This window comes from Rutidosis leptorrhynchoides, chromosome 1 (assembly GCF_046630445.1).
Source record: "Rutidosis leptorrhynchoides isolate AG116_Rl617_1_P2 chromosome 1, CSIRO_AGI_Rlap_v1, whole genome shotgun sequence".
Classification (NCBI taxonomy): Eukaryota; Viridiplantae; Streptophyta; class Magnoliopsida; order Asterales; family Asteraceae; genus Rutidosis; species Rutidosis leptorrhynchoides.
In genome coordinates, this window is record NC_092333.1 from 601,029,618 (window position 1) to 601,051,573 (window position 21,956).

At 35.0% G+C, this 21,956-nt stretch overlaps 1 long non-coding RNA gene across 1 annotated transcript; it reads left to right on the forward strand.

The window, feature by feature from the left end:
• The first annotated feature begins 6 nt into the window (after positions 1-6).
• On the forward strand, positions 7-21,185 carry LOC139884096 (uncharacterized). Its single transcript, XR_011771883.1, has 4 exons — positions 7-264; positions 360-466; positions 1,373-1,562; positions 20,755-21,185. It is a non-coding gene; the product is annotated as an uncharacterized lncRNA (long non-coding RNA).
• The last annotated feature ends 771 nt before the right edge of the window (positions 21,186-21,956 follow it).

A 21,956-nucleotide genomic window follows, 5' to 3' on the forward strand; every position in this document is an offset into this window, starting at 1 on the left:
AAGAGTAGGGTTTATTAGAGTTAAAAATGATTTTCTAATACATGTTTATGTCGTTGATTTCCGTACAAGGAAGAACAACAGCTCCCAGAAGATTTCGTGACTACGACTTAAGGATCTTTACAAATCGTTTGTGAGCGAGTACCCTATTGTGTCTATTGAAGATCCATTTGACCAAGCTGATTGGGAGCACTAGGTAAAATGACATAAGGATGGGGTGACAAAGTACAGATCATTGAAGACGATCTTTTGGTTACTTATCCAACGGTTAGTAACCTTTAATTGTTAACCTTAAGTATCCAAAAGCTTTCATTTAATGTTTTTACTAACCTTTTAGATTGTATATGCAAATTGTGTTACAGAGAGTTAAGAAGGCAATTGCCCAAGAAGACGTGCAAGATGTGATTGTCCTTCGTACAGGCCTCAAAGAAGAATTCTCATCGGTCTGATTTTCGTAGATGGCCTCAAAGTAATGCCCCCGTCTATTCTATTATATTATATTATATTATATTATATTATACCTATATCTAAAAGACATAGGGAAAACGAATAGTACCCAAGGGTACTTTCGACTTTTCGCATTTTTTTTTGTTTTTTTTTTCCAAATTGAACAACAAAACCCCACACTTTATCCAAAAAATAAAACCCACCCCCAAACAGGGGGATAAAGTGTCAAATAACCATTTTTATAAAAAATTTTAAACAAACTCCACCCAAATATTCAACGGGCCATATCTTCGCGCTCGCAACGAGTTAAATTTTTCCGCCACCATCGTTAAACTCGAAATAATTTTAGGAACACAATGTCACTAGCTATACGCAAAACGGACGTTTTTTAAAAAACGCTAAATATTTGGGGTACTTTTCATACACGTTAATTCTCCGTTAAATTTTTAAAAATCGACAATTCCATAGCGAAACGCGGAGATGCACATATATTGTTAATTTAAAATAACATTTAAATCTTTCACGGGTTATACCTTTTAGTTCGACTCGAGTTGCGCTTCAACGACATCATCGTTAACCACAAAATGATTTTACAAACTAAACGCAATAAAATACATTGAAAACCGAACCCCCGCCGCGAAGCGAGGGCTCGAACACTAGTTTTCTCTATTTAAGCCCACGTTTATTATTTTGGTGAGTGAATTGACGGATAAAAGTATAAAACGATCAAAGACATAGATGAAAATAGAGATTGGAGTAGAAGTTTGTAATACGGAGTATATGATATTGATAGTAGGTGTGACCATCTTAATGTGTAGTTTGAAATCATTTGTGACATATAAAGATACTAAGGCGTATTAATGTTTTCTTGCTTTAATAGGAATAGATTAGCAATGGAAATTCGTTTATGCATTTGTGTAATCTGCAGTTAAATGAACAGTTAATATATGTATGCAATATGGTCATCGTGTATTCATGTTAAGACGTCACAACTCATTCATAATTCAAGAATTTCGTCTCGCCTTGTGGTTTGGAGTTCTATTCCCTAGCAGGTGATCCAAAAGTTCTCTTGATATGCAACTTTCATGGTGTGGTATTAAATCGAAAGAAAATCACAGGTACCTTCAGCTGTTCATTTGCTAAAATTTAGGGTACCATATCTTAGTTTGTATAATCGTTATACTGTTTGGTGTAGTAATGTTTTTATACATATTAATAAATTGCATAAGTTCGGATTGTACAAGAACTTTTATTCATATCATCACTGGATAATCCGTTTTAACGTATGTCACATATAACCAACTTTGTTTTAATTATAGCAACTATGTTGTTTCTTCAATTCTATGCAACTTCACAGCTTCTAATGTTTGGTTATGTCAGATGGGCAAAAAAACCGGATCCAGATCCGATCTGGTGACCCGATCCGGAACTGGACAGAACCAGAACCGGACACGCAGAAATCCGGATCCGGATCCGAGATCCGATCCGGTTCCAACCGGATCCAGATTTTCAAGACCACCGGATTTTTTCGGAAATAAATCGGATTTTATCCGATCCGGTTTGGATCCGGATCCGGATCCGGATCCAATCCGGTTTTTCAAAAAAATAGCCTCTTTTTTTTTTGCAGTTTTTTTTTTGACCATTTTAACCCCACAAAGTCCATTATAAATACATGGTAATGCCTTGGTTGAAAATGCACCAACAAACATTCTCATATTTCTTTCTAAATCACTAAATATTCTCTAATCTCTACTTACTTATCCCATATGGATAATTCACAAGCTTCCGCTTCCGGTTCCACTTCCGTTGAAATATCTTCACAAGGCTACACTTCGGCCGATATTGATTACAAAAAAGAAACAAAGCGAAAAGGGGACGTTTGGTTCAAATTCGAGTTGTGTGTAATGAAGGATGGTGCGGAAAAAGCTCGTTGTACACAATGTATGAAGTTCATGGGTGTTTCGGGTAATACAACGTTAAGAAAACATCTTGACAAAAGTTGTAGTGCAAGGCAAGACCCGAGACAACAAACAATGCGGGCCGATGGTTCGATTTTTGAATACGATGCCGAAGCTCTTCGGCAAGATTTGTCAAGGTTTGTCATTCAACAAGCGCTTCCTTTCAACCACTTCGACAATCCAAGGCTTACGGAGCTAATTCGGAATCGACTACAACCGCGATATAGCAATGTAAGTCGTTCTACCTTAAGACGTGACGCCTTTAAATTATGAAAAAAAAGCTAAAACTGAAATAATTGAAGGTTTTCGAACATATAAACATAGGGTTTCTATAATTTGTGATGTTTGGAGCGCACCACATGGAACGGCAAATTCTTATTTAGCCGTTACCGCTCATTGGTTTAATCCCGATTCTTGGCTTTTAATGAAACGTGTTATCGATTTTAAAATATTTGGTTATCCACATAACGGTAATAATATAAAAAAAACGTTACAAGACACTTTAAAAGAATATAATTTAATCGATAAAATTTTTACAATTTCGCTAGCTAATGCATCTAATAATGATGCGGCCATGAGTGAGTTAAAAATTGCACTTAGACCGATTTTAAATGGTGCATTTATTCATACACGTTGAGTTGCTCATATTATAAACTTGAGAGTTCAAGATTGTTTAGCTTTTTGTTCTTCATTAAAAGAAAAATTTAGAAGATTATTAGTAACGATTTATCGTACGAGCAACGCACGACATCATAACTATAAGGCTTTTGTTAAAGATTGTCATGGCACTTGGTTAGGTCCTTATTTTGATAATAATACAAGATGGAATTCTACTTGTTTAATGTTCGAAAATATTTTACGTCCAAAAGAAACGTTAATCGCTTTTAATAGAAAACTACTTAGAAAGGGATTTTCCGAACCAATTAGTGACGACGAATGGGATGACTTGGAATCATTAACAAGTTTTTTACAAGTTTTTAAAGAGGCATCAACAATGTTATCGGGTGTTTATTACCCAACTAGCGTACTACTTTTGGAACAATTTTATATAATGACGAAAAAAATATGCGAATTTGCGAACTCAATTAATGTTATTTTTAGACAAGCGATTTTTCATATAAGAAAAAAACTAAAAAAATATTTTGGAGAGATACCGAAGGTATTTTTATGTGCTGCCGCACTTGACCCACGATTAAATTTTAATGGGGTTGAACGATTGATGACAACAATATATACCAACTTTGATTGTGTGCATGGTATTTTCGATGACGAACCCAACTATCTTTTGAACCAAGTACACGCTTTTAATGATGTTTTTGAGAATATGTTTGGTATTTATGCAAAAAAATATGGTCGACAATCAAACCTAATTGTTGACCAACCCGGATCATCTTCTCGAAGGAGCCGAGACCTCAAAATAAGTCTTTTTAACTTGATACGTGAAGACGCTTCCAAACGTGCACGAACATCGGCACCCACAAGCGAGTTGGGAAATTATAAGATGGCAAACTTTGCACTAAACATGAGTGAAGAACAATTTAACAACCTTGACATTTTAAAATGGTGGGAAACAAAACAAGACACATATCCAATATTAAGCATTATGGCTCGTGACTTATTTACCGTTCAAGCTTCAACCGTAGCTTCCGAATCGGCCTTTTCTTTGAGTGGTCGAATTATATCGGAAAGAAGGTCAAGACTTACCCCCAAAGCCGTGAAAGTATGTGTATGTTTGAAAGATTATTTGGATGGGGTAGATAGGATACAAGATCAAACTTCATTAGAAGGTCCGTTATATAACGACATTGAAGAATGTATAGAGTATGAAGAAAATTTAGCGGGATTATCACCTACAACAACCGAAGAGAATTCCGACAATGAACTAAACGAAGTGGATGAAGGTTGTAGTGACCCGAACTTTTCCATGTTTATATATATTAATTGAGATTGATATTTACATGATTAAATGTTTCCAACATGTTAAGCAATCAAACTTGTTAAGACTTGATTAATTGAAATAGGTTTCATATAGACAATTGACCACCCAAGTTGACCGGTGATTCACGAACGTTAAAACTTGTAAAAACTATATGATGACATATATATGGTTATATATATAGTTAACATGATATTATGATAAGTAAACATATCATTAAGTATATTAACAATGAACTACATATGTAAAAACAAGACTACTAACTTAATAATTTTGAAACGAGACATATATGTAACGATTATCGTTGTAACGACATTTAATGTATATATATCATATTAAGAGATATTCGTACATCATAATATCATGATAATATAATAATTTAAAATCTCTTTTGATATTATAAACATTGGGTTAACAACATTTAACAAGATCGTTAACCTAAAGGTTTCAAAACAACATTTACATGTAACGACTAACGATGACTTAACGACTCAGTTAAAATGTATATACATGTAGTGTTTTAATATGTATTCATACACTTTTGAAAGACTTCAAGACACTTATCAAAATACTTCTACTTAACAAAAATGCTTACAATTACATCCTCGTTCAGTTTCATCAACAATTCTACTCGTATGCACCCGTATTCGTACTCGTACAATACACAGCTTTTAGATGTATGTACTATTGGTATATACACTCCAATGATCAGCTCTTAGAAGCCCATATGAGTCACCTAACACATGTGGGAACCATCATTTGGCAACTAGCATGAAATATCTCATAAAATTACAAAAATATGAGTAATCATTCATGACTTATTTACATGAAAACAAAATTACATATCCTTTATATCTAATCCATACACCAACGACCAAAAACACCTACAAACACTTTCATTCTTCAATTTTCTTCATCTAATTGATCTCTCTCAAGTTCTATCTTCAAGTTCTAAGTGTTCTTCATAAATTCCAAAAGTTCTAGTTTCATAAAATCAAGAATACTTTCAAGTTTGCTAGCTCACTTCCAATCTTGTAAGGTGATCATCCAACCTCAAGAAATCTTTGTTTCTTACAGTAGCTTATCATTCTAATACAAGGTAATAATCATATTCAAACTTTGGTTCAATTTCTATAACTATAACAATCTTATTTCAAGTGATGATCTTACTTGAACTTGTTTTCGTGTCATGATTCTGCTTCAAGAACTTCGAGCCATCCAAGGATCCATTGAAGCTAGATCCATTTTTCTATTTTCCAGTAGGTTTATCCAAGGAACTTAAGTTAGTAATGATGTTCATAACATCATTTGATTCATACATATAAAGCTATCTTATTCGAAGGTTTAAACTTGTAATCACTAGAACATAGTTTAGTTAATTCTAAACTTGTTCGCAAACAAAAGTTAATCCTTCTAACTTGACTTTTAAAATCAACTAAACACATGTTCTATATCTGTATGATATGCTAACTTAATAATTTAAAACCTGGAAACACGAAAAACACCGTAAAACCGGATTTACGCCGTCGTAGTAACACCGCGGGCTGTTTTGGGTTAGTTAATTAAAAACTATGATAAACTTTGATTTAAAAGTTGTTATTCTGAGAAAATGATTTTTATTATGAACATGAAACTATATCCAAAAATTATGGTTAAACTCAAAGTGGAAGTATGTTTTCTAAAATGGTCATCTAGACGTCGTTCTTTCGACTGAAATGACTACCTTTACAAAAACGACTTGTAACTTATTTTTCCAACTATAAACCTATACTTTTTCTGTTTAGATTCATAAAATAGAGTTCAATATGAAACCATAGCAATTTGATTCACTCAAAACGGATTTAAAATGAAGAAGTTATGGGTAAAACAAGATTGGATAATTTTTCTCATTTTAGCTACGTGAAAATTGGTAACAAATCTATTCCAACCATAACTTAATCAACTTGTATTGTATATTATGTAATCTTGAGATACCATAGACACGTATACAATGTTTCGACCTATCATGTCGACACATCTATATATATTTCGGAACAACCATAGACACTCTATATGTGAATGTTGGAGTTAGCTATACAGGGTTGAGGTTGATTCCAAAATATATATAGTTTGAGTTGTGATCAATACTGAGATACGTATACACTGGGTCCTGGATTGATTCAAGATAATATTTATCGATTTATTTCTGTATATCTAACTGTGGACAACTAGTTGTAGGTTACTAACGAGGACAGCTGACTTAATAAACTTAAAACATCAAAATATATTAAAAGTGTTGTAAATATATTTTGAACATACTTTGATATATATGTATATATTGTTATAGGTTCGTGAATCAACCAGTGGCCAAGTCTTACTTCCCGACGAAGTAAAAATCTGTGAAAGTGAGTTATAGTCCCACTTTTAAAATCTAATATTTTTAGGATGAGAATACATGCAGGTTTTATAAATGATTTACAAAATAGACACAAGTACGTGAAACTACATTCTATGGTTGAATTATTGAAATCGAATATGCCCCTTTTTATTAAGTCTGGTAATCTAAGAATTAGGGAACAGACACCCTAATTGACGCGAATCCTAAAGATAGATCTATCGGGCCCAACAAGCCCCATCCAAAGTACCGGATGCTTTAGTACTTCAAAATTTATATCATATCCGAAGGGTATCCCGGAATGATGGGGATATTCTTATATATGCATCTTGTTAATGTCGGTTACCAGGTGTTCACCATATGAATGATTTTTATCTCTATGTATGGGATGTGTATTGAAATATGAAATCTTGTGGTCTATTATTATGATTTGATATATATAGGTTAAACCTATAACTCACCAACATTTTTGTTGACGTTTTAAGCATGTTTATTCTCAGGTGATTATTAAGAGCTTCCGCTATCGCATACTTAAATAAGGACGAGATTTGGAGTCCATGCTTGTATGATATTGTGTAAAAACTGCATTCAAGAAACTTATTTTGTTGTAACATATTTGTATTGTAAACCATTATGTAATGGTCGTGTGTAAACAGGATATTTTAGATTATCATTATTTGATAATCTACGTAAATCTTTTTAAACCTTTATTGATGAAATAAAGGTTATGGTTTGTTTTAAAATGAATGCAGTCTTTGAAAAACGTCTCATATAGAGGTCAAAACCTCGCAACGAAATCAATTAATATGGAACGTTTTTAATCAATAAGAACGGGACATTTCAGTTGGTATCCGAGCGTTGGTCTTAGAGAACCAGAATTTTGCATTAGTGTGTCTTATCGAGTTTGTTAGGATGCATTAGTGAGTCTGGACTTCGACCGTGTTTACTTAAAAAATGATTGCTTAACAAATTTTGTTGGAAACTATATATTTTTAACATGTGAATATTATGTGATATATTAATCTCTTAACGCGTTTGATATTATGTGATAGATGTCTACCTCTAGAACAAGTCCCATTGACTCACCTAATAATAATGAAGAGTCAAATATAAATTGGAATGATTCGTGGACTGATTCACAAGTTCCCGAAGAGGAACCGGAAGAAGAGTCGGAACCGGAAGAAGAATCGGAACCGGATGAAGAAATAGAACCGGTGGGGGAAATAATAAAACGGTTAAGTAAAAGAAAATCCTCAACCAACCGACCAAGGTTAATTATGGTCAATGGTGTTTCCGCCAAGGAAGCAAAATATTGGGAGGATTACCAATTCTCCGATGAATCGGATTCCGACGAGAATTCCGATGATGTTATAGAAATTACCCCAACTGAATTTAAAAAGGCAAAAGAAAATAATAAGGGAAAGGGAATAAAAATAGAGAAATCTAATTCCAACCCCGATGAACTTTATATGTATCGTCAACCCCCGAAGTCCTTAAGTTGTAACAATGACCCGGGAACCTCTAAACCACCAGGTTTTTCTAAACCAATGTGGAAAACGACGGCTCGTATTAGGGGAACATCATATATCCCTAGAAACTTGGCAAAACGAACCAAAACCAAAGAAGAAGAAACAAGTGAGTCGGAATAAGATAGTTGTATTCGTGTGGTGTAATATATATAATATAGTGTGCTTATGCTTTATGATATATGTAAAAATTGCTTGTATTAATAAGTATTTTTTTTATTAATCTAACTCTTGTCTATTTTACAGTATAAAAACACAAAATGGATAGACAACCCAATATTTTAAGAAACCTACCCGGAGACATGATTGATGAAATCTTGTCTAGAGTCGGTCAGAATTCTTCAGCACAACTATTTAAGGGGAGATCAGTTTGTAAGACATTCGAAGAACGTTCCAAGAATGCCTTGGTTTATAAAAGGCTTTCGTTCGAAAGATGGGGGATATCACATTGGGAAATCCATAAGTTACGATGTGTTTACTTTGACGCATATATTGCGGGGAACCCAAATGCTATTTTACGCAATGGGTTAAGAAATTATTTTGACTCAATATATCCGAATATTGGACTTCGTGATTTAGAAAAATCGGCTAACATGCAACATAAAGAAGCATGTTATGCTTACGGATTAGTAATGTTCGCTTCTCACCAAAGTGAGAACAAGAACATCGGGCTACAACTATTAAACAAAACGTTCCCACAAGTGACGGAGTCGGTAATTGGGGTAAGAAATGAGGTTTTTAGATTGTTACGGGACTGTTGGACATTACGTAACCCTCGTCCCTTTGATGACGTTACAACACGATGTCTTATCAACGGCCATAACGGTTATGTTCCACAAGACCAAGGATGGGAAGTAATCCTAGTAAAACCAGAATGCATGACTTGTTTCTGGACGTATGAATTACGTGTCTTTATTGCCTTTGCTGAACGACTTGTGTACTAGCTAGAATTATCTTCACAACCATCTTGTATCAAATTTATTGTGTGTTATATTTCATGCTATATGTAAAATAAGCGGTATTGTAAGTTTGTAAAATATTGTGTAAAAGTTTGAACGCGAAATATTATTATAATCAGTTTTTCATATAGAATTGTAGTAGTTGAATTGTATATTAGCTACTAAGTATGAACTTAACGGGTAGGTACTACCCGAATTTAAACTTATAAAATGCTAATATGAAGAAAAAGCTTTTATAAATGAGTTCATATTATGCTACGAAATACTATTAACTACTCTTAATATTCTGTATGATTAACTTGTTCCATTTGACTATTTTGAAGGAAATGGCACCGACTACTCGACACACCGTGAATATGAATGAAGAGGAATTCCGTACTTTTCTAGCTTCAAACATAGCCGCAGTACAGGCTGCGCTACATACCAACAATAACCTTGGATCTAGCACTACAGGAAATCGTGTAGGATGCACCTACAAAGAATTCACTGCCTGCAAACCTTTGGAATTTGATGGAACCGAAGGACCGATCGGATTGAAACGGTGGACCGAGAAGGTCGAATCGGTGTTTGCCATAAGTAAGTGTACTGAAGAGGACAAAGTGAAGTACGCTACGCATACCTTCACAGGTTCTGCGTTAACATGATGGAATACCTATCTAGAGCAAGTGGGACAAGATGATGGGTACGCACTACCGTGGTCACATTCAAGCACTTGATGAACGAGAAGTACCGTCCCAGAACCGAGGTCAATAAGCTCAAGACAGAACTTAGAGGGTTACGAACCAAGGATTTGATATTACCACGTACGAAAGACGATTCACAGAATTGTGCCTATTGTGTCCGGGAGCGTTCGAAGATGAGGAAGAGAAGATCGACGCGTTTGTGAAAGGATTACCGAAAAGAATAAAAGAAGATATAAGTTCACACGAGCCCGCCTCCATACAACAGGTATGTAGAATGGCTCACAAACTAGTGAACCAGATTGAGGAAAGAATTAAAAAACAGACGGCTGAAGAGGCCAATGTGAAGCAAGTCAAAAGAAAGTGGGAGGAAAACGGTGATAAGAATCACCAATACAACAACAACAGCAATTACAACAATAATCGCCACAATTATCCCAACAATTGCAACATCAATCGCAACTACAACAAACGGCCCAACAACAACAACAACAACAACAACAACAACAACAACAACAACAACAACAACAACAACAACAACAACAACAACAACAACAACAACAACAACAACAACAACAACAACAACAACAACAACAACAACAACAACAACAACAACAACAACAACAACAATAACAACAACAACAACAACAACAACAACAGCAACTACAACAATCATCCCAACAACAATAATAACCGCAACAACAACAACAATCATAAGCAGCTATGCCAAAGGTGTGAAAAGTATCACTCGGGGTTCTGCACCAAAATTTGCAACAAGTGTAAAAGAAATGGTCATAGCGCGGCGAAGTGTGAGGTTTACGGACCAGGGGTTAATAGAACGAAAGGAACAAATGGTGTCAGAACGAGTAATGGAGGAGCAAGTAGTGTCGGAGCAAGTTACGCCAATGTAGTTTGTTATAAATGTGGAAAACCGGGCCACATTATTAGAAATTGCCCGAACCAGGAGAACACGAATGGACAAGGCCGCGAAAGAGTTTTCAATATTAATGCGGCAGAGGCACAGGAAGACCCGGAGCTTGTTACGGGTACGTTTCTTATTGACAATAAATCTGCTTACGTTTTATTTGATTCGGGTGCGGATAGAAGCTATATGAGTAGAGATTTTTGTGCTAAATTAAGTTGTCCATTGACACCTTTGGATAGTAAATTTTTACTCGAATTAGCAAATGGTAAATTAATTTCAGCAGATAATATATGTCGGAATCGAGAAATTAAACTGGTTAGCGAAACATTTAAGATTGACTTGATACCAGTAGAGTTAGGGAGTTTTGATGTGATAATCGGTATGGACTGGTTGAAAGAAGTGAAAGCAGAGATCGTTTGTTACAAAAATGCAATTCGCATTATACGAGAAAAAGGAAAACCCTTAATGGTGTACGGAGAAAAGGGCAACACGAAGCTACATCTTATTAGTAATTTGAAGGCACAAAAACTAATAAGAAAAGGTTGCTATGCTGTTCTAGCACACGTCGAGAAAGTACAAACTGAAGAAAAGAGCATCAATGATGTTCCCATTGCAAAAGAATTTCCCGATGTATTTCTGAAAGAATTACCGGGATTACCCCCACATCGATCCGTTGAATTTCAAATAGATCTTGTACCAGGAGCTGCACCAATAGCTCGTGCTCCTTACAGACTCGCACCCAGTGAGATGAAAGAACTGCAAAGCCAATTACAAGAACTTTTAGAGCGTGGTTTTATTCGACCAAGCACATCACCGTGGGGAGCTCCTGTTTTGTTTGTCAAGAAGAAAGATGGTACATTCAGGTTGTATATCGACTACCGAGAGTTGAACAAACTTACCATCAAGAACCGCTACCCACTACCGAGAATCGACGACTTATTTGATCAACTACAAGGCTCGTCTGTTTATTCAAAGATTGACTTACGTTCCGGGTATCATCAAATGCGGGTGAAAGAAGATGATATTCCAAAGACTGCTTTCAGAACACGTTACGGTCATTACGAGTTTATGGTCATGCCGTTTGGTTTAACTAATGCACCAGCTGTGTTCATGGACCTTATGAACCGAGTGTGTGGACCATACCTTGACAAGTTTGTCATTGTTTTCATTGATGACATACTTATTTACTCAAAGAATGACCAAGAACACGGTGAACATTTGAGAAAGGTGTTAGAAGTATTGAGGAAGGAAGAATTGTACGCTAAGTTTTCAAAGTGTGCATTTTGGTTGGAAGAAGTTCAATTCCTCGGTCACATAGTGAACAAAGAAGGTATTAAGTTGGATCCGGCAAAGATAGAAACTGTTGAAAAGTGGGAAACCCCGAAAACTCCGAAACACATACGCCAGTTTTTAGGACTAGCTGGTTACTACAGAAGGTTCATCCAAGACTTTTCCAGAATAGCAAAACCCTTGACAAATTAACGCATAAAGGGAAGAAATTTGAATGGAATGATGAACAAGAGAAAGCGTTTCAGTTATTGAAGAAAAAGCTAACTACGGCACCTATATTGTCATTGCCTGAAGGGAATGATGATTTTGTGATTTATTGTGACGCATCAAAGCAAGGTCTCGGTTGTGTATTAATGCAACGAACGAAGGTGATTGCTTATGCGTCTAGACAATTGAAGATTCACGAACAAAATTATACGACGCATGATTTGGAATTAGGCGCGGTTGTTTTTGCATTAAAGACTTGGAGGCACTACTTATATGGGGTCAAAAGTATTATATATACCGACCACAAAAGTCTTCAACACATATTTAATCAGAAACAACTGAATATGAGGCAGCGTAGGTGGATTGAATTATTGAATGATTACGACTTTGAGATTCGTTACCACCCGGGGAAGGCAAATGTGGTAGCCGATGCCTTGAGCAGGAAGGACAGAGAACCCATTCGAGTAAAATCTATGAATATAATGATTCATAATAACCTTACTACTCAAATAAAGGAGGCGCAACAAGGAGTTTTAAAAGAGGGAAATTTAAAGGATGAAATACCCAAAGGATCGGAGAAGCATCTTAATATTCGGGAAGACGGAACCCGGTATAGGGCTGAAAGGATTTGGGTACCAAAATTTGGAGATATGAGAGAAATGGTACTTAGAGAAGCTCATAAAACCAGATACTCAATACATCCTGGAACGGGGAAGATGTACAAGGATCTCAAGAAACATTTTTGGTGGCCGGGTATGAAAGCCGATGTTGCTAAATACGTAGGAGAATGTTTGACGTGTTCTAAGGTCAAAGCTGAGCATCAGAAACCATCAGGTCTACTTCAACAACCCGAAATCCCGGAATGGAAATGGAAAAATATTACCATGGATTTCATCACTAAATTGCCAAGGACTGCAAGTGGTTTTGATACTATTTGGGTAATAGTTGATCGTCTCACCAAATCAGCACACTTCCTACCAATAAGAGAAGATGACAAGATGGAGAAGTTAGCACAGCTGTATTTGAAGGAAGTCATCTCCAGACATGGAATACCAATCTCTATTATCTCTGATAGGGATGGCAGATTTATTTCAAGATTCTGGCAGACATTACAGCAAGCATTAGGAACTCGTCTAGACATGAGTACTACCTATCATCCACAAACTGATGGGCAGAGCGAAAGGACGATACAAACGCTTGAAGACATGCTACAAGCATGTGTTATTGATTTCGGAAACAGTTGGGATCGACATCTACCGTTAGCAGAATTTTCCTATAACAACAGCTACCATTCAAGCATTGAGATGGCGCCGTTTGAAGCACTTTATGGTAGAAAGTGCAGGTCTCCGATTTGTTGGAGTGAAGTGGGGGATAGACAAATTACGGGTCCGGAGATTATACAAGAAACTACCGAGAAGATCATCCAAATTCAACAACGGTTGAAAACCGCCCAAAGTCGACAAAAGAGCTACGCTGACATTAAAAGAAAAGATATAGAATTTGAAATTGGAGAGATGGTCATGCTTAAAGTTGCACCTTGGAAAGGCGTTGTTCGATTTGGTAAACGAGGGAAATTATATCCAAGGTATATTGGACCATTCAAGATTATTGATCGTGTCGGACCAGTAGCTTACCGACTTGAGTTACCTCAACAACTCGCGGCTGTACATAACACTTTCCACGTCTCGAATTTGAAGAAATGTTTTGCTAAAGAAGATCTCACTATTCCGTTAGATGAAATTCAAATCAACGAAAAACTTCAATTCATCGAAGAACCCGTCGAAATAATGGATCGTGAGGTTAAAAGACTTAAGCAAAACAATGTTGTTTCTTCAATTCTATGCAACTTCACAGCTTCTAATGTTTGGTTATGTCAGATGGGCAAAAAAACCGGATCCAGATCCGATCTGGTGACCCGATCCGGAACTGGACAGAACCAGAACCGGACACGCAGAAATCCGGATCCGGATCCGAGATCCGATCCGGTTCCAACCGGATCCAGATTTTCAAGACCACCGGATTTTTCGGATATAAATCGGATTTTATCCGATCCGGTTTGGATCCGGATCCGGATCCAATCCGGTTTTTCAAAAAAATAGCCTTTTTTGCAGTTTTTTTAGTTTTTTTTTGACCATTTTAACCCCACAAAGTCCATTATAAATACATGGTAATGCCTTGGTTGAAAATGCACCAACAAACATTCTCATATTTCTTTCTAAATCACTAAATATTCTCTAATCTCTACTTACTTATCCCATATGGATAATTCACAAGCTTCCGCTTCCGGTTCCACTTCCGTTGAAATATCTTCACAAGGCTACACTTCGGCCGATATTGATTACAAAAAAGAAACAAAGCGAAAAGGGGACGTTTGGTTCAAATTCGAGTTGTGTGTAATGAAGGATGCGGAAAAAGCTCGTTGTACACAATGTATGAAGTTCATGGGTGTTTCGGGTAATACAACGTTAAGAAAACATCTTGACAAAAGTTGTAGTGCAAGGCAAGACCCGAGACAACAAACAATGCGGGCCGATGGTTCGATTTTTGAATACGATGCCGAAGCTCTTCGGCAAGATTTGTCAAGGTTTGTCATTCAACAAGCGCTTCCTTTCAACCACTTCGACAATCCAAGGCTTACAGAGCAAATTCGGAATCGACTACAACCGCGATATAGCAATGTAAGTCGTTCTACCTTAAGACGTGACGCCTTTAAATTATGAAAAAAGGCTAAAACTGAAATAATTGAAGGTTTTCGAACATATAAACATAGGGTTTCTATAACTTGTGATGTTTGGAGCGCACCACATGGAACGGCAAATTCTTATTTAACCGTTACCGCTCATTGGTTTAATCCCGATTCTTGGCTTTTAATGAAACGTGTTATCGATTTTAAAATATTTGGTTATCCACATAACGGTAATAATATAAAAAAAACGTTACAAGACACTTTAAAAGAATATAATTTAATCGATAAAATTTTTACAATTTCGCTAGATAATGCATCTAATAATGATGCCGCCATGAGTGAGTTAAAAATTGCACTTAGACCGATTTTAAATGGTGTATTTATTCATACACGTTGAGTTGCTCATATTATAAACTTGAGAGTTCAAGATTGTTTAGCTTTTTGTTCTTCATTAAAAGAAAAATTTAGAAGATTATTAGTAACGATTTATCGTACGAGCAACGCACGACATCATAACTATAAGGCTTTTGTTAAAGATTGTCATGGCACTTGATTAGGTCCTTATTTTGATAATAATACAAGATGGAATTCTACTTGTTTAATGTTCGAAAATATTTTACGTCAAAAAGAAACGTTAATCGCTTTTAATAGAAAACTACTTAGAAAGGGATTTTCCGAACCAATTAGTGACGACGAATGGGATGACTTGGAATCATTAACAAGTTTTTTACAAGTTTTTAAAGAGGCATCAACAATGTTATCGGGTGTTTATTACCCAACTAGCGTACTAGTTTTGGAACAATTTTATATAATGACGGAAAAAATATGCGAATTTGCGAACTCAAATAATGTTATTTTTAGACAAGCGATTTTTCATATAAGAAAAAAACTAAAAAAATATTTTGGAGAGATATCGAAGGTATTTTTATGTGCGGCAGCACTTGACCCACGATTAAATTTTAATGGGGTTGAACGATTGATGACAACAATATATACCAACTTTGATTGTGTGCATGGTATTTTCGATGACGAACCCAACTATCTTTTGAACCAAGTACACGCTTTTAATGATGTTTTTGAGAATATGTTTGGTATTTATGCAAAAAAATATGGTCGACAATCAAACCCAATTGTTGACCAACCCGGATCATCTTCTCGAAGGAGCCGAGACCTCAAAATAAGTCTTTTTAACTTGGTACGTGAAGACGCTTCCAAACGTGCACGAACATCGGCACCCACAAGCGAGTTAGGAAATTATAAGATGGCAAACTTTGCACTAAACATGAGTGAAGAACAATTTAACAACCTTGACATTTTAAAATGGTGGGAAAAAAAACAAGACACATATCCAATATTAAGCATTATGGCTCGTGACTTATTTACCCTTCAAGCTTCAACCGTAGCTTCCGAATCGGCCTTTTCTTTGAGTGGTCGAATTATATCGGAAAGAAGGTCAAGACTTACCCCCCAAGCCGTGAAAGTATGTGTATGTTTGAAAGATTATTTGGATGGGGTAGATAGGATACAAGATCAAACTTCATTAGAAGGTCCGTTATATAACGACATTGAAGAATGTATAGAGTATGAAGAAAATTTAGCGGGATTATCACCTACAACAACCGAAGAGAATTCCGACAATGAACTAAACGAAGTGGATGAAGGTTGTAGTGACCCGAACTTTTCCATGTTTATATATATTAATTGAGATTGATATTTACATGATTAAATGTTTCCAACATGTTAAGCAATCAAACTTGTTAAGACTTGATTAATTGAAATAGGTTTCATATAGACAATTGACCACCCAAGTTGACCGGTGATTCACGAACGTTAAAACTTGTAAAAACTATATGATGACATATATATGGTTATATATATAGTTAACATGATATTATGATAAGTAAACATATCATTAAGTATATTAACAATGAACTACATATGTAAAAACAAGACTACTAACTTAATAATTTTGAAACGAGACATATATGTAACGATTATCGTTGTAACGACATTTAATGTATATATATCATATTAAGAGATATTCGTACATCATAATATCATGATAATATAATAATTTAAAATCTCTTTTGATATTATAAACATTGGGTTAACAACATTTAACAAGATCGTTAACCTAAAGGTTTCAAAACAACATTTACATGTAACGACTAACGATGACTTAACGACTCAGTTAAAATGTATATACATGTAGTGTTTTAATATGTATTCATACACTTTTGAAAGACTTCAAGACACTTATCAAAATACTTCTACTTAACAAAAATGCTTACAATTACATCCTCGTTCAGTTTCATCAACAATTCTACTCGTATGCACCTGTATTCGTACTCGTACAATACACAGCTTTTAGATGTATGTACTATTGGTATATACACTCCAATGATCAGCTCTTAGCAGCCCATATGAGTCACCTAACACATGTGGGAACCATCATTTGGCAACTAGCATGAAATATCTCATAAAATTACAAAAATATGAGTAATCATTCATGACTTATTTACATGAAAACAAAATTACATATCCTTTATATCTAATCCATACACCAACGACCAAAAACACCTACAAACACTTTCATTCTTAAATTTTCTTCATCTAATTGATCTCTCTCAAGTTCTATCTTCAAGTTCTAAGTGTTCTTCATAAATTCCAAAAGTTCTAGTTTCATAAAATCAAGAATACTTTCAAGTTTGCTAGCTCACTTCCAATCTTGTAAGGTGATCATCCAACCTCAAGAAATCTTTGTTTCTTACAGTAGCTTATCATTCTAATATAAGGTAATAATCATATTCAAACTTTGGTTCAATTTCTATAACTATAACAATCTTATTTCAAGTGATGATCTTACTTGAACTTGTTTTCGTGTCATGATTCTGCTTCAAGAACTTCGAGCCATCCAAGGATCCATTGAAGCTAGATCCATTTTTCTCTTTTTCAGTAGGTTTATCCAAGGAACTTAAGGTAGTAATGATGTTCATAACATCATTTGATTCATACATATAAAGCTATCTTATTCGAAGGTTTAAACTTGTAATCACTAGAACATAGTTTAGTTAATTCTAAACTTGTTCGCAAACAAAAGTTAATCCTTCTAACTTGACTTTTAAAATCAACTAAACACATGTTCTATATCTGTATGATATGCTAACTTAATAATTTAAAACCTGGAAACACGAAAAACACTGTAAAACCGGATTTACGCCGTCGTAGTAACACCGCGGGCTGTTTTGGGTTAGTTAATTAAAAACTATGATAAACTTTGATTTAAAAGTTGTTATTCTGAGAAAATAATTTTTATTATGAACATGAAACTATATCTAAAAATTATGGTTAAACTCAAAGTGGAAGTATGTTTTCTAAAATGGTCATCTAGACGTCGTTCTTTCGACTGAAATGACTACCTTTACAAAAACGACTTGTAACTTATTTTTCCGACTATAAACCTATACTTTTTCTGTTTAGATTCATAAAATAGAGTTCAATATGAAACCATAGCAATTTGATTCACTCAAAACGGATTTAAAATGAAGAAGTTATGGGTAAAACAAGATTGGATAATTTTTCTCATTTTAGCTACGTGAAAATTGGTAACAAATCTATTCCAACCATAACTTAATCAACTTGTATTATATATTATGTAATCTTGAGATACCATAGACACGTATACAATGTTTCGACCTATCATGTCGACACATCTATATATATTTCGGAACAACCATAGACACTCTATATGTGAATGTTGGAGTTAGCTATACAGGGTTGAGGTTGATTCCAAAATATATATAGTTTGAGTTGTGATCAATACTGAGATACGTATACACTGGGTCGTGGATTGATTCAAGATAATATTTATCGATTTATTTCTGTACATCTAACTGTGGATAACTAGTTGTAGGTTACTAACGAGGACAGCTGACTTAATAAACTTAAAACATCAAAATATATTAAAAGTGTTGTAAATATATTTTGAACATACTTTGATATATATGTATATATTGTTATAGGTTCGTGAATCAACCAGTGGCCAAGTCTTACTTCCCGACGAAGTAAAAATCTGTGAAAGTGAGTTATAGTCCCACTTTTAAAATCTAATATTTTTGGGATGAGAATACATGCAGGTTTTATAAATGATTTACAAAATAGACACAAGTACGTGAAACTACATTCTATGGTTGAATTATTGAAATCGAATATGCCCCTTTTTATTAAGTCTGGTAATCTAAGAATTAGGGAACAGACACCCTAATTGACGCGAATCCTAAAGATAGATCTATCGGGCCCAACAAGCCCCATCCAAAGTACCGGATGCTTTAGTACTTTGAAATTTATATCATATCCGAAGGGTGTCCCGGAATGATGGGGATATTCTTATATATGCATCTTGTTAATGTCGGTTACCAGGTGTTCACCATATGAATGATTTTTATCTCTATGTATGGGATGTGTATTGAAATATGAAATCTTGTGGTCTATTATTATGATTTGATATATATAGGTTAAACCTATAACTCACCAACATTTTTGTTGACGTTTTAAGCATGTTTATTCTCAGGTGATTATTAAGAGCTTCCGCTGTCGCATACTTAAATAAGGACGAGATTTGGAGTCCATGCTTGTATGATATTGTGTAAAAACTGCATTCAAGAAACTTATTTTGTTGTAACATATTTGTATTGTAAACCATTATGTAATGGTCGTGTGTAAACAGGATATTTTAGATTATCATTATTTGATAATCTACGTAAAGCTTTTTAAACCTTTATTGATGAAATAAAGGTTATGGTTTATTTTAAAATGAATGCAGTCTTTGAAAAACGTCTCATATAGAGGTCAAAACCTCGCAACGAAATCAATTAATATGGAACGTTTTTAATCAATAAGAACGGGACATTTCAAAGGTGACTATGAAGTGTTTGATATGGACCAAACCGAAATGAATGTATCGGGTTACCAACAAGCTTACCTTTCTCTAGTTGATGACCCCGCTTTTGAAGACTACGATCGAAGGCACCGTCCTCAACGCGCTCAACAAGATAACACATTTGGGTCATTTAACGACTAAAGTATAACGGGTGATGGCAATGCCGAAGCTCGATATACTTTAGTCTTAATACATTATTGGGTGATGGCCATGCCGAAGCTCGAAATGTATTAATTATAATTGTATTGTTCGAATAAAAGTGTTGTTATTTTTATTATTGTATCGTTCGAATAAAAGTGTTATTTTTATAATTGTATTGTTCGAATATTGTTATTTATATTATCTATTTTGTTGAGCATTATAACTTTTCTTTATACCGATTATATTATTGTTGTCAAACGTAAAAAAAAAATAGAACCGGTAAAAATATAATTCGCAAAATCGAATCCTAGTCCAAGAAAAATTCGAAAAAATCCGATCGAGATCCGAAAAAGAACCGGTTCCGGAAAAAAAAATTCGACGCCGAGAACCGGAACCGGATCCGGAACCGGTTCCGAAAAATCCGGACAAAAAAATCCGTTTTTTTTGTCCGAATCCGGTTTTTTATCCGGTTTGTGCATCTATATACATCAATTTACTAAAGGAATATTGTGAACCATTGATATTGTTCGTTTAAATATGATACTTTCTTGTGTTCATACTAAAAGCAATCAAGTAATTTAATTGTCAGTAACATGGTGTAAGCAATTATAATCTTGGAATAATTAGTTCATTTTTTTTTATCGATATTATTTGTTCGGAAGCACTTTCTTTCTTTTCTTGAACTGCAGCTTTGATCAAGCCAATAGCCATGTAGGTGCAACACTCATCAACCAATAGTCACTCACACATGCGTTAGGAGGAAATTCAATTCACAATGATGTTGGCAATACCATCGAAAGTTGGGAAAACCCGCACAGAGAACTTTTCAAATCGCATTACTCTTGATTAAACACTCACAAAGCCCTGCGAATAATGGACATATATCAAATGACTATCTTGGAGTAGCATAAAAGCCACAGAGGCCTCCACCATCTTACGCCAAGTTTTTCTACCCGGTTAGTTACTCTTTTCAACTAATTATTTCTCACCCACTTTTGTATACCTACTAAGTTCGATACCTTCAAAACCATTATGGGTTTTTCCGGAAATTATGTGTAATCACATCGATTTTTTTTTTTTTATGATTTGCCATCATCACTCTAAGTGAATTTTTTATGCAGGTGCCAGTTTTATTTCTTCAGCTCGAATTAATAAATAGTGTCAAGAACTATAATATTGTACAGAATTACATTTTTAAGATATCAAGCTTGTGACTTTCTTGAACTAATTAACAAGTCATTTGACATCACAATTTACCAATTACCACTAATGTAATGGTAATTGATGGAGGAGAGTATTTTAAATAATTTGTATATATGTATTTAATATAAGACAACTAACACTACTATTTTAATTTGATACATTCATTATAAACATTACTCTTGATTAAACGTTCAAAAAATCTCGCGAATTCTCGAGTCTTCAGCTAGTAAGTATAAATAGTGCATTAATAATAGAGCTATTATTACGGGTCATTGCCAAACACATGTATCCTCCGAAAAGAAGGTCAACGAGTCATGATGAGTGCGGTGGATACATTAAGAGTCTATAACTATCAATCTACTTATTTTGGCTCATCCATAACAGTACAAACATACATATACCTGCAAAGTGGCTATACCAAAGAACTACTAAGAGCACTCGGTGTCTGCCGTTCTTTTTCGCCGTCGCCCGTCACCGACGTCAGGATCAACCTTCGGTCGACACCGGGCCGCCGGCAATCTCGTCGTTGGTTGCCGAAGTCGTTCAAGAGACGGTGGGTTTAATATTTTTTTCTTCTTTTTTAAATTATTATATTTTCATATTGGTCGATGTGACGACCTCGTCAAAACACTTAACGGATCCGTCAGTTGATCCCACAGCTTGATCGGACTTAAATGAATTAAATAAA